Here is a 15,282-nt window from a genome sequence, read left to right on the forward strand (position 1 = left end):
TCTGTGGATGTTCAGCATGTATTTACATGTGTCCTTGCTTTCTTCCTAGTCACATACAGTTGTACTGGATGAGCAGCTACTGTTCCCAAGTGGGTGCTCAGACTCATAAACAGTGTGACGTGTGAGGGGGCATGCGTATCATACTACTACTTCTTGCCCCCAAACCTGCCTTCATTCTCTTATCTGCTATATCAAGACTCAGGGTTAGAGTTAGATCACCTTCTTTTAATAGAAGGCCTTTGGTGGTTACAGGGAGGCCTCCTGAAGGGACTTTCTTGTTTGTCCCTCTGGCTAAGCCAGGATGAAAAAAAAAACAGGTACCTACAGGGGGGCTCCTTTCTGCTGGTCCCAGAGAGAAGGTCTGAAGAGTAGGAATGTCTCAGTACCTCATGTATGTCTTCTGCATTATAGATTCATAGATTATCAGAACTAGGAAGGGACCGTGTTATTGTTAAGTGCTGTGGAGTCAATTCCAATTTATAGAAACCCTGTATAGGGTTTCTGAAGAGCAGCTGGTGAGTTTGAACCAACAACCTTATAGTTAGCAGTCCAGTGCTTATCCTACAGCACCATAGGAAGGGATCAGAAAGATCACCTTATCCAACCTCTCAATTTACAGAAAAGGAAACTGGGGCTTTGAGAAGACAAGTGCATACCCACACTTCCACAGCCGTGAGTCAGGACTACATTCCAACAGGCCAGACTCTTAGTCCATCAGATCCAAGACATGAATATAGAACCCCAAACTTTAAAATCACTGACTCCCAAGAGCTCTTAGGAAAGACTGGAGGAATTTTTTTGCGGGGAGGGGGGTGGATTAGAGATTGAGGGGAGAGAATAGAGATTAAAAAATAACAGCAAATATTAGTAGAAAAGAAACAACTTTTCTGTTTTTAGTTTTTTAAAAGACTAATTTATCAATGGCAAGCAAATTGCACAAATGTAATATTTAGGGTCAAGTGCAAGTGGCAGCCACGGCCAAAGATCCTCAAAGTTACCCCAAAGTTTAAGGAGCATTTTGCTACCCTCTCTGGTAGTAGGATAGCAGGGAAAGGTCCTCAGAGGCATAAATGAGGAATTCACCCTAAATCTAAACACAGGCTCCTTGGCACTACATCATAGCTATTTTGAAGACCAAAACCAAAAAGGGAGAAAAGAAACCTATCTTATCTGATGGGAAACTAGGGGCTCAGGGGGTAGGTCTGAGTAAGAGAAAAGGAATTTGAAAACCCTGAGCTAAATGAGATAGTCTCTGAAATTTCAAGAATGTTCCAGGAGAAGCTTCTACTGCTGTCTCTCCTTTGCTGCTTTTGTTTAGTTTTGAGTTGTTAGGTGTGTTTTGGTGAGGCCACAGGAAGGTGGTGTGGCTCCACAGTGACTTAATCCCTGACAGTGTGTTGCTCAGTGAACTGATCTGCATAGCAGACTCCCTTCCCCTCTTTGGACCCCTCCAAGATTTAACTCCAGTCCCTTCCAGTTCTTACTCTCTGAGCATGTGAATGTGGGAGCCATTGCTGGGCATAGGAGAAGCATCTCCAAGCTAGAAGTGGCATCTTGAAGGGAGAAAGGCACCACAGGGCAGCATAGAGACGGAGTCATGGAGCTAGGTTCCAAAGGCAGGAACTCTTCAATCACATTGTCTATTGGTGACAAAGCAGATGCCAGTACATATGCTTAACATTTTTTTCCATCACACCCTAATTGATAACATAGGGGGAGGAGGGGATTGGCCCCCAAGTAAATTTGTCCCTTTATAGGGAATGTATAGGCCTCTTGTTAAATGTTTTCAAGTCAATTCTGACTCACAGGAACTCTGTATAATGTTTCCAAGGCTGTGTATCTTTACGGGACAAAAAGCCTCATCTTTCTTCTGCATGATAGACGTGGTGGTGGTGGTTAAGTGCCATCAAGTCAGTTCCAACTCATATCGACCCCATATAGAGTTTCCCAGGAGCAACTGGTGGGTTTGAACTGCCGACCTTGTGCTTCAAAGTCCTGTGCTGATCCTACAGTGCCACACCAGGACTCCGTGTGATAGACATACTTGCCCCAAATTGCATCAACTCTACCCTGTAAAACTTTCTATGTCATACACCTATTTTTCCCCTCGGTGCTTCTAAAATAAGCTGTTACGGAGTAAGAAAACCTCACATTCAAGCTGGTCATCTGACTAGGTGGCCTCCAAGTCATCTTGCATTAATCTCAATGTTTGACGTGCCCTTCCTCATCATGGCCCTTTATAATTCTGGGTTTCAAAGCTTCGATTCCTATTGAATTCCCAACTACCTCCAAGAATAGGGACTATGGTTTTGCCTTTAACAGACTTCAGGCTAGTTCCCTGGAGACAGGAATTTTAAACAGTTACAACTCTCTCTGGGAACATAATTAAGAGCCCATAGGTTCATCTGAATCCCTCAGGTTTGAGGGAATTAGAAGAGGTAAACATAACTATCACAAAGACACTCTTCTTGACTTGTATCTAATGTAACCTGTCATTTTCTTTTCCAGGTGCAGCAGCAGCAGTAAGAGGGACAACCCCTGAGAAATGCTGTCGTGTCCCTCAGTAACCTGGCATCTGGAGCCCTGGCAGATTCAGTCCCCAGGCACTTTTCTAGAGTTTTCACAGAATCTAAAGCCAGGTAGGGACATAAGGCCAGTGAGAGTACCCTGGCCTTCTTTGATACGGGATAATCCCACGCTGTCTCAGGGAAGTTTCTTATTTCCACAGATCCCCTGAGGAGCTTCCTTAACTTGCTATTTGATCTATTCTGGTGTTCTGTGTTTGGGTTAGCAAGTTCTCTTTCCTGGCTAGAGCAGGTAACCCCTCTTGTTAGCTCTGGCAATCATTTTGTTCCTATTCTGCTCTCTGCTAAACATGTCTGTCTACAATGGTGGTAACTCTCAGCCCTTTCCTCTAAGATAACCTGCCCTACTCAGCCTCCAACCCCACCCACGTACCCACAGCCCTCCTTTCTTTTCTGTCCCTTTCTTCTGAATCAGGATTGGCCATTGCTGTCCCTTCTTACTGCCTCTAATTAGCTTCCCCGCCTCCATTCCAGCTTCAGTGGAAGGTCCCACCCATCCACTATGTGAGGCACCAGAAGTAGAACCTGTAAGCCTGCTTCCTTCTGTCCCCAATGCTCAGAACCAGCAGGTCATCCTCCCTTCTTGCCTCCAGGTATATGTACTCCTCTGTCTACAAAACAGGGTCATTATGGGAATATTCCTCTCTTTCTCCATCTAGGGGAAAGGGTTACTTCTGTTACCACTCTGTCTTGGTTTCTTCATTGGACACCTTCCTGGTGTCAGTTCTCCTTCCTTTTTTTCCTGTAGTTCAGAACCATTTTCCTAACCCAGTTAGTGAGGGTGGGAAGAAGGGACCAGTAAGCAGATGACATTGACTGGAGAGGAAGGGTCTAATGGCAGGGAGCCCTACTCATGGGACTGGCATCCTTGGAGAGTGCCTGGATGTTTCGATCTGCTTACGTTCTCCAGCACAAGGGGCCAAGCTCTGAGACCACTAGCTGTCTCAGGTGGCATCTCTCATCAGGCCTGTGGAGAGTTGGCAGGAGGGTCATTGGAGGTTAACACCAGTTTACCCTCTCCTTCAGCAGCGCCCACCCTCATCCCTGTAATCCAGATTATACCAGCAGCAAATCTAAAAAAGGGGCCAGCTATGGGATAGGTTCTTGTGTGGCACTGCAGGATACACACTGGACCGCTAACTGCAAGGTCAGCGGTTCAAGCCTACCATCCATTCCTTGGAAACCCTATACAGGGTGGCTGTGAGTAGGAGCCAACTCAGTAGCATTTTATGGGATAGGTGTACAGTTTCCTGATGAGCACATGCTTTGAGATAGAAGTGGAGCAGTTAGGATAGGGAGGATGAAGGGATAGGGCAAGTGTCAGAAAACAGGAAATGCCCCTGGGCGTGTTTCAGAGAAAGTAAGCATGGTGCCCCCTAATGGCACAGAGAGCACATTTATAACTCTCCACTGGTCTGGAGCCCTGGTGTGGCGCTGTGGGCTAACGCGCCAGACTGTAAAGCCGTATGAACTGCAAGGTCGGCAGTTCAAGCTCACCAGCTGCTCCTCAGAAACCCTATACAGGCTCGCTATAGGTCAGAACCGACTCGATGGTACTTAACAACAACAACAACAACTGGTCTGTCAACCTGATCCCTCAAAGCTGTAAGACCACAACTGCAGTCTTGGTTTCTGCCACGCGAGGGCGCTGCTGACCAATTAAAACTTAACGCCTCTAAGCTGACAGTCTGAGTAAGGGGGGCACCCTTTCCCCAGGACAGGGGTCAGAGACACTCCCAGAGAGCCTGAGAGGCAGGGTTCAAAAAGCCAAAGAAATGATTGGTACCATTTGTTCGTCAAAATGGCCTGAGACCCTGAATGCTCTGGCGAAGTGGCCTGGCTCCTCCCTCTAGGTGAGCTTGAGAAGCGGGTTAGCTCCTGTTACTGAGTCCCATACACAGGGGCTTCGCCATCAGCAGGTAGCAGCCTCCAACGGCTCATTCCACTATTTGCCTCCCCAGCCCTGACAGTGGGGAAATCTCTTAGCATTATTCAAAGAGAAGTGCCTTTGTTAGTGAGAAAGTGTTGCGGGGGACAGAGCCCACTGGGTGAGTGGCGAAGTTTAGCCCTTCTTCTGTGCCCCTCTCTCCTCCCCCACCACAAACCTGCAGAGCTCAAGACAGTCTAGTGGATGTTGGCAGCCAGGGTGGCTGGAGACTGACAGATACCCCAGGGCCCTGAGCCAAGAAGATGTCTGAAAGGGACTAACTGCATCCCACGAGCCTCACACCTACCCTATACCATGTAATGGCTCTCTGCCAGGGTACCAAGTGGCCACCAGGCCCCTAGGGGGGCAAGGACCCATAGATGACCCTCCATCTCCATGAAGCCCTGCCAGGTTGAGCAGGCTCAGGGAGATGACAGAGGTTCTCTCCCCCAACCCTCATGCCCAAGGGCCCCTCCCCAAGAGGACAGCTTGATTAAACAGTCGGTGCTGCTGGAATTACTGCACAGCTGGCGCTCCCCCCAGCACCCTGAGCAAAGCAGCAGCGTAGATTAAAATCTCCAATTAGCGTTAAAGTGAAGTGAGGAGGTGCTGAGGCTGCCAAGGAGGCCAGGCGAGGACCCTGGGTCACACCCCCCACTTCTGCCTAAATTCTGAGTACTACCCCTGGCTACCCCTCTGACCTAAGCAACTCTTTCATTAACTTTGCTCTGCTTGGAGCCAGAGGGCTTTGGGGTGGGGATGGAGGGTAAATCCTAATCTGGCAAATTGCTGGGGGCACTGTAAATATGGAAGAGGGAAAAAATGGTCAGTGTTCATCAAGAGAGATGCCTGGCCCGGAGCCTGCTCTTGTCTTTACCCATAGAAGGGGCAGACAGGGCAGGTTCCTCCCGGCCCTCTTAGCTACAAGGTGTTGGCAGAATAATACGCACATAAACGTCCATATCGTATACTTGATTCTATCCGACCCATCAACTCTCACCCAAATTATGACTCCTTCCTTCCTCACTCCCTTCACTTCTTTCTCAGCTTTTCTGTGGGCAGGGGTAGGTACAGCCAGGCTTAGGAGTATCCCCACACCCTGCCACCTGGGTCCCAGCCTGCTGCTTGTTATCTTCTTCCCAGTTTGAGGAGGAGTAGGGGATATGCTAAGAGTGAAGACCTCTGACTCTCCCACCCTCTGAATATTACACCCCTCCTAAAACCTCACTACTATTCACCCACCAAGCCCCCAAAGAGGACAGCCACAGCCAGCCACACCCTCTGACTTCCCTCTGCCCCTTTAAGGGAGATAGAGGTGGGTACCCAACTGATTAAACCTACTCACACCTCCAGAAATTAGACACCAGGGCACAGCGCCACCCTCCCAGGCTGGCACATGCTACCCTGGCAGAGGTTCAAACAACCCCCCATGCTCCTATTCCTATGTCTTCCTCTTCTCTCCCTCTCTTTCTTCCTCTCTCTTTTTTTTTTTTTCCTCAGCTCAAAGCACAGCTGAGCCTTAAAAAAAGAGGCGGGGGGACCAAGCTGGGGCAGGGGGTGGAGAGCTCCAATAGCACGTTTTCACCTGCCATTTAATTGGATGTATTTTTAATTAATGGGACCTCAGGGACCAACATGAGACAATCTGATCTCTGAATAGGGACTGGGGAGGGATTGGGTAAGGGAGGAGGATTGGGCCACTGGGTGCGGTTACCAGGAACCCAGGCCCATCAATCACTGGCCACTTTGCGTTCTGGCATGGAGAATAGCGAGGAGGAGGAGGAAGGGCACTGGGGAAAGGTACCAGCATCTTCCCCCCTATTGCCAAGACCCCCAAAAGGAATGAAGCTGCATTGGTTGACTTGAGTCAGGGGCCCCAAACTGCACCCAAAATAGTAGGTAAGGCGTCTTTCTTGCTCCTGGGTTTTTGTCAGCTTGGGCTTGTCCCAGTGAGTGCTGTAAAATTGTGAAAAGAAGATGGGGATAGGGCTTTGAGATCCTTGAAGAAAGAAGGCAAGGACTAGGACCTTAGGACCAGAGACAATATGGTGGGAGAGAGGAGAAAGACAGGATGTGGAGATATTTCTGAACATTTTGACATAAAACAAGTGCTATGGAGATTGCATGCAAAACAGCATGCAAATGAGGCTTAGTGTCTTTTGGGGTGTGACTCATAGAACCTTACTGTTGCAAGGAAGGAAACTTGGAGCTCATCTTGCCTGACCCTTCATTTTATAGATGTGGAAATGGAGATCCAGAGAGGAAATATCAGTTGCATTTGGTCCTTACTTGCTTGGCATTCCTGGATTGGAAGAGCTCCCAGGAACACAGGAAAATGAAAGGTACGTGAGTATCTGGGGATGGAAGTCAAGAGACAGGGTGTGCAGAATATTACTCTCCATTGCCCTGAGTCCCGGGTCTCTAACCCTGGAGTTCTGGAAGTTACTCAGGGGAACCAAGCAGGTGCATCTCGTTAGAACACTATGAGAGGGCTATTCCTGCAGTCTATTCCCCAGGTCTTCTCACTCATTCCTTTACTTCCAAGCAAACAGATTTCCTACAGCCTCCTAGTCCAGTGGGATTTTGCCTTGTTCTTTAAGGTCCACAAGGAAAGAAAGGCATCAACTACCTGCTGTAGGATAAGCACTGGACTGAAGGGTTGGTTTGAACCTCAAGACCAGCAGTTCAGACTCAGCAGCCACTCTTCAGAAACCCTGTACTGGGTCGTTGTGAGTTGGAACCGATGCAATGGCACTTAACAACAACCCCAAGCCCCTTAGTCAAGAAATAAGCCCCCAATAAAGACTACATGAGCCTTTGTGTGTGTGTGATCTTGTAACAAAATTCCTTGCAATATAAGTCACTGGGGAAAGTTGTGCTAAAAAATATATATATGAAGAGACGCGATCTTATACATCTTATGTATCCCACAGGTAAGCATAGAAGAAAGGCAGAATTTAAACTCAGGGCCCTGAAGGCTGAGTCAGGAAAGGGCCGAGTTCATGTGGTGCACTGCCCCAGAACACGTGGAGCCCATCTGGCTCTGTGTGGTGGTGGTGCACACTGGAGAGAAAGGCAAGTTTGCAGCTGCCCCGCCCCCACCTGCCTACTTCCTTCACTGTCAGATGCTCAGGTTAAAGAGGGAAAGAATGGAGGAGAAAGGGGCTTTCTCACCAGGTTGCCAAAGGTGGCATTTCCTGGCATCCTCCTTGTTTCTCATAAAAAATTCAACATTCTTTGTTCTCTGCTTCATTAGATTCACTTGGGGTGGGGGCAAGGATAGGCACTAGGTTTGCAAAGCAGTGCAGATAGAAACTTTGTCACAGTCCCCAGGCCCTCAATACCATTCTTCCACCCCAGAATAATCCTTTCTTCTTCTATCTTAGTGCCCTATGTCCTCAAAGCCCATGGGGAAGAGGACCTGCCTCCCTTGTGCCTTACCCTGCCCTGCTATTTGCAGTCATCTTTTCCTTGGCTGTCAGTTCTCTGCCTTCTGTAGAACTACCAGCAGGAAGAGAAGGAGCCTGTCTAGCACCCTTCCTGCCTTCCTGGACCTTCAGGGTCATGGATGAGGGAGGAGCACTGTTCCAGGGAATTGGAAAGGAAGATTTTCTGTCAGGGAAGATCAAGGAGAGTTTGACTGTGGGGAGAAGATAAAGGGGAAATTTAGGGACTAAGGCCTGTGGGGCTGACTGCCTAGTGTAAGGCAGGCCATTTCTATTGGGTGCTGTTTGGGGGGTTTATTAGTAACTGCTGTTTCTACTCTGTAACACACAGCGGTGGGTGAGATGTTGCAGCTGAAGGAGTGGGAAAGGTGGCAAGCCCTCTTTCCCACCCGCTTTGCATCCCTACCCCAACTGAGGCATATTAGAGGAACCAAAAGATTCTTCAAACATTCAGTCTAGATTGATTCCCTAACCCCCCCCACCAGCCCTGCCTCACACTCCCAAGGTTGAACCAAGTGTACCAGATCTATAGGCCTAAAGTCCAAACCTGGAGCCTGCTCTGGGAGTCCAGGAGGAATGCTGAGCTTTGGGGAAGTGAAAAGGAAGAATTGAAGTAAGTAGAAGGCAGGGGTCATGATATGCAGAATTCCTTGAACTGTGGAGAAAAGGGGCTTGAGGGAAATAGATAAGGAGCTCAGAATTGGCCTTGGGCTTAGCGGTTATTTTGATGGGACCCCTCTCCTCCTCCTGCCTCAGTTTGCCCCTTTGCTTGGTAAGAGATGTGGATGCCTGGTACCTCCCATCTTGAAGATACTGGTGTAGATCCCCTGTCTATAGCTCCCAAGGTCATGGAGGAAGGGAAGAAAAGCAGAGAAAAAAGGGTAAACACCCCAGAGGTGACAGTGCCAGGGAGAGAGGCCAGAGAAGAGAAGCAGTAACCAGAGCGGAAGCTAGGAGGAAGTGTCTGCTTCTGAGACAGCCTCCTCACTCCATCCTCTCCTGCTCCTCCTCGCATGCCGATGGATGCCGATGAGGCTGTGTGCCCAAGTGTGCCAGCCTTCCTGGCTAGTGATCCTGCTCTGCCATGCAGGCAGCCGCTCTCAGCCCCAGCACAGAGCACATGATGGGGGCCCTCTCTCCTTTGCTCACTCAGTCTCAGTGTGTCTGTGTGCAGGTTCCTAGGGAGGGAGGAGGAGGCTGGGGCCCTGTGAGTAGGAGGATGGTGGGCTCTGGGCCCTTTGGGTGCATATCTGCCTGACTGGGTGAGGGGAGGGAGAAGAAGGCTGCTGGCAGCTCAGTCAGGCTCCACGTTCTGGTGACTCACACCGTGGAGGCGGCTCATGAAAACAACAGAGGGGAAGGGGGTCCAGGCCTATTAGAGCTCTCTTCTGCCTATTTCTCCCCCACTCTGAGCTCTGTCTGTGGATGAAGGCCTCTCATCTGGACTGTGGGGCAAGGGTGGCACCAGCTTTGAAAAAAGTGAGGGGAAATGGATAAGAAAAGAGCAAATGTGGCCAAGCGTCCCCATGAAAACCTTCCCGGTAAGGATGGACAGGAGAGGCTGGGTATCATCTTTCTGTGTTGTTGGCTCCAGGGGCAGTTCAATCTAGAGGGGTGCCTGTCCAGAGCTTTGAGTACCCAGCTATGGCATGATACGCACATGGTATGACACTCAGGGCTTTTGAATCAGGGAGCTTATGGAATACTGTCTTTGTACACTTCTGTATGCTTTTCTTTCCCTCACCCTCCCTCTCTTCTCCCAACTCTCTGCTAAAATGCTAGTAACACACCCGGGGAAAAGGTAGGCCAGGAGAACCACCCATACCTGACCACAATTCAGGGGCCTCCTTGTTTCAGCAAAGGGAAGTAGTTAGAGATCCTGAATGCCAGCATTTCCAGCCACATAACAAACACCTCTTCCTGCTAACCTCAGACACAGTGGCCTAAGAAAAGGGAGGCATTGGTGACTGAACCTAAATTCTCATTTGCCTGTTTCTGTTCCTTTCATTGCCGACAGCTCCTCTCTCCAGTCAGGGTGAGGGACACTGCAGGCTGTTTCTCCAGAGAGGGCTTCATTCGGAGAAAAGACAGACCAGCTACTCTTCATGGAGAGAGATGGGACCAGCTCTTCCTGGCAACATCAGATGTCCACGGTCCCCAGCTAGAACCCCATGATAAAGCTCAGTCCTGAATTAACACATCACCTGGCTCTGAATATAAAGTGGCACAGTGAGGGGGAGTCTGGGTGCATCAGGTGGGGTATGGGCAGCTGTGGGGAGCTCAGCCTCAGGAGAGACCTAAGAATCACTCCTCAGTAACACATGCTCCCTGGTCCTCCCCTTTCTAAAGCTTCCTCTTCCAGCCCTTTCTCTTTTACCGCCAATTCAGCCAACTCAACCCCTGGCTGCCTTGTGCCCTCCAGTTGTAGAAGACATGGTAAGTAGTTATCTGTTCTGTATGCTTTTCTTTTACTCTCCTCTCCCCCTCTCTTCCCAACTCTCAGCTAAAATCATGCCACTAGTGAATGCCACCAAGCTCTGAACTTAGAATCCCCAGCCTCTGCTGCCCCTTATCCCTAAGAATGCCACTGGGATGAGAGGCCACATCAGTCCTCCTCCTCTCCACAAGTACACCCAGGCCAAGACTGATGTGGCCACTGGTATCAAAGGCCCTGCCCAGACACAGAGGGCAGCTCTGTGTGGCAGTGTATCCTGTGCATTGGGCACACTGGTTTATTAGTGTTATTTCAGCATTGTGATGCAGAGAGAGTAAGTGTAACAGCTGCTCCTTGCTCCCAGTGTTTATTGTTACCTAGAGACAACCTCCTGGCTTCTTCCCAGCTCCCCCTCCCCCCCCAGCCCAACCCCCTCCTTGCCAACAGTCCTGCTCTCCCCACACTGATGAGAAATTTATAGCTTGCCCATACCATGCCTTTAACCCTTTCCTGTCCATAGGGAAGGTAGTCCCAGGGAAACCAAGTGTGCAGTAGACCTGTTTGGGCTCCAGCAGGGTAGAACTGTACATAGGGGAGGGAGGGAAGACACTATATTCCCCACCCTGTGTGTGTAGACTCAAGCCGCACCTCTCTCCTGGGCTCTCATGTGGAGAGAAAAGACAGAGGGCAGAGCTTTGGACCTAGCCTTGAGATTCAGCCATTCTTCCCACAAAATTGTTCTCTTCCCTGGGCATTTCTATGTTCTCAATTGAACTGCCTGGTCCTGAGCAAATAGAATGAGGTAATATTGACATAAGACAAATAAATACAAACTGGCAGAACCTCAGCCCTTCCTTTCTATCTGAAAGAGAGGTGGCTACAGAGATGTTATAACAAGAGGTTCTGGCCCGAGGGACACTGGCCAGACCTCCCCAGCTGGGTAGATGGTCATACATAAAGCTGCTACTGAGCTTGATGGGCAAAATTATCAACCTTAACTTCACTCTGAACCTGGCACTAAGGTCCTGAGAGACTCCCAGACTATTCTCTGAGCCGGTCTTCATGGTCTGGCTCATCTATTCCTTTCTAATTGCCATATCTGATCTGTTGGCTCCTGCTCATTTTTTGGTTTGATGCCTTGGGGCAGGTCCAAGAGACCAAGGAGATGGTGGCATCTTACTCATGGCTTGAGCAAGCTCAGGAGAAAAGAAAAGCTCTAGAAGTCCTAGGATTTTCTTGAAGGGGCAACCTGTCATCTATTCATCATCTCCCCTAGAAACAGAAGATTGGAACAGGGGTCATAACTGAATCTGAAGGATGGAATTTAGACATACAGAAAAACTTATCTATGGGATTGTAAGACTTCAGAATGGCTCTACTACTTCAGAGATTTCTCTCCTGCCTGGGATGGGTTTAAGTCTGGGCCTACCCAAGAGACAGTGGAAGAACAGAACTACTTCTCCTGGGCTCCTCCAGATGCATGACTCAGCACAATTTCCACATAGTGTATCCCCTCCTCAGTCCTTCTAAATGCAGTATTGAGGCAGTTAAGATCACAAATTTTGGAGACAAGTAGCCCTGGCTTCTAGAACCAGCTCTGCCACTTATCAACTGTGCAACCATGGATAAGTTACTTAGCCAATGAACCCTAGTTTCCGTGTCTGTGAAATGCAGATAAACAGCTACCTCATAAGGCTGTTGTGAGAATTTACTGAAATAATGTGTATAAAGCACCTAGGATAGTGCCTGATGCTCAGTCAACAGTGGTTGATGCAATAAAGTACTAACCCTGGGGTGGCACTGTAGGATAAATACTGGACTGCTAACCACAAGATCAGTGGTTCATACCTACCAGCCACTCCCTGGAAGCCTTATATGGGGTCTCTATGAGTCAGAACCAGTTTGACAGCATTTAATAACAACTTGGATGGAGTAAGCAAGGCTGATATTACTGAACTTCAGAGACTTCACAGTTTCCCTGAATTTAGAGGCCAGAGAGAATACCCATAGTTGTTTTCAGGTATGGAGCAGAGAGAGATCCCAAAAAGGATCATGACTCCAATTCCCAAAGAAGTCAATACCACCATATCCCCATGTCTCTCAAACGAGTGTTCTAGCTGGAAAGCTGGAAGTACAACTTCATCTAGGATGGAGCTGGGAGAGAGAGCCATTAGAAGGAAAGCGATTAGTTGGTAAAATACATTTTACCAAAAAAGAAAGATAGCAATTACTACTATTTGTCAGGCACTTTACATATTTTATCAAGTATGTTTATCACTATTTGCTTTTTTGATCCCCAGCCCCGCCCAGTAATAAGACAACTACCATTTATTGAATACCTCCAATGCACCAGGCATTATACTGGGTGTTTCTTTATTTTATTATATAAGAATGTTTAAAGTCTGTACAGTATTGTATCACCTAGATGTACATCATTTATAAGGCTTATCCTCTATTTTTAATCATTTCAATGTTTTTTGCTATATAATAATGTCACAATGAGCATTCTAACATATAAAACTTTATGCATTTTTACAGTAAATTCAAAGCGTAGATTTACTGGGTCAGCAGGTACCAATATTTTCCTCCAGTGGTATAATCAACTCCTGCTGTGGCACTGTAAGATAAGCACTGGACTACTCACCACAAAGTTGGTGGCTCAAATCCACCACTTGCTCCTCAGAAACCCTGTACAGGGTTGCTATGAGTCAGAACTGGCTCAACAGTACTTAACAACAACAACAATGGGGAAAACACTTGTTTATGCTTTCTCTTTGGAAACCTGCAGTGGAGGCACAGGATAAGGCAGTCCCTACTCCCTTCTATACCCAGCAGAGATACCAATAATCTATCATAGTTGTTGTTTTTTTCAGTTGAGATAATTACAGATTCATATGCAATTGTAAGAACTAATACAGAAATCCCTTGTACACTCTGCCCACTTTCCCCTGATGGTAACATTTTATAAAACTGTAGTATAATATAAAAAATGATACTGACATTGATAAAATCTACGAGTTTTAGTTAGGTTTCCTCAGTTTTACTTGTTATCATTTGTGTGTGTTGGTGTGTCCTAAGCAGTTGTATCCCTTTTATTGCCCTTTTATAATCACACCCAATTCTCTTATACCTCACTCTTTAATTAGTTGTTGTTTTTAGGTGCCATCAAGTCAGTACTGACCCATAGCGACCACAGCAGAATGAAACACTGCCCAATCCTGGGCCAACCTCACTACTGTTGCCACACTTGAGTCCATCGATGCTGCCACTTGGCCAATCCATCTCACTGGGGGTCTTCCTCTTTTTCTCTGACCCTCCACCTTACCAAACATGATATCCTTCTCCAGCGACTGGTCCCTCCTGACAATGTGTCTGAAGTATGAGAGACGAAGTTTGGTCATCTTGGCCTCCAAGGAGCACTCTGGCTGCACCTCTTCCAAAAGGGATCTATTTGGTTCTTTTGGAAGCCCATGGCACTTTCAATATTCTCCTCCAACACCGTATGTAACTCAAAGGCATCAATTCATCTATAGTCTTCCTTATTTACTATCCAGCTTTTGCTTGCATATGAGGTTATTGAAAACACCATGGCTTGGGTCAGGTGCACCTTAGTCCTCAAGCTGACATCTTTGCTCTTCAACACTTTAAAAAGGTCTTGTGCAGCAGATTTGCCTAATGCAATACGTCATTTGATTTCTTGACTGCTGCTTCCTTAATTAGTGGTAACCACTAATCTATCTTTCATTTCTAAAGTTCTCTCATTTCAAAAATGGAATCATACAGTGTATAACTTTTTTAGAATTGGCTTTTTTTTTTATTCACCATATAATTCCCTAAAGATCCATGGTAGTGATTTCATGGTCTGCCTGTAACAGGAGTCCCTTAGAAGTGCAAATAGTAACATGCTCAGCTGCTAACCTAAAGGTTGATGGCCAGAGTCCACCCAAAGAGGCCTCCGAAGAAAGGTCTACTAGTCTGCTTCCCCAAACCAATCACTGGAAACGCTACGGAGCACAGTTCTACTCTGACACACAAGATCATCATAAATTGACTGATAACAACTAGTTTGATAAGGATATGCCACAATCTGTTTAACTATTCACCTGTTGAACATTTGGGCTGATAAAACAGTTTTTGTTTCTTACAAATCTTCTGTGAACATTTGTATACAAGTGTTTGTGTGAACATACAGACACGTTTTAAGATTGCTAACTTGCCAATCAAGTTTCTATCGATTTGAACAGCCACTAGCAATGAAAGAAATAGTTTATTTCACTTGGTGTGCTGAATGTTTTATATATGCAATTGTTAAATCTTGACCTTTAGGCTTGGCACTATTAATATCTCCATTTTACAGATGAGGAAAATTAAGGCTCATGGATTTTCCCAAGAGCACATAGTGTTAAATGTCATAGAAGAACCTGGACCCAAAATTCCTTACTCTGAAAATGGGCATTTTTCACCACAGCTCTGTTTCTCAGACAGGATGCCTTTTTACTCTTGACTAGGATTGCTAGGAAGAGGATGTGACTGGTGCCAGAAGAGCAATGCTAGAGGCGAGGAGAGTGTCAGACCAGGGCCGATCAGTTCAGGCCCTTCAGACTTATGTATTTGACTCATGGGTTAGGAGAGCAGCGGTGCTGTAAAGCAGGGGACAATATGGTATGTACCCTGGAAATTATTTTTTCTTTGTTAGGAAGGAAGAAAGCTGGAGTAAATTAAGCCCTGGGACAGTCTACCCACAGACCTGGGACCTGGATTGATCAAGGCTTTGCATTTCTGTCTTCCATAGAGGCACAAATTTGAATGTGTTTCTGATGAGGCCTGAATGTCAGGGGTATCTGTTTTCTCTGTCAGTTTGTCATGCTATGGTGCTTAAATGTTGCCATG

This window comes from Chrysochloris asiatica, unplaced genomic scaffold, assembly GCF_000296735.1.
Source record: "Chrysochloris asiatica unplaced genomic scaffold, ChrAsi1.0 scaffold00007, whole genome shotgun sequence".
Classification (NCBI taxonomy): Eukaryota; Metazoa; Chordata; class Mammalia; order Afrosoricida; family Chrysochloridae; genus Chrysochloris; species Chrysochloris asiatica.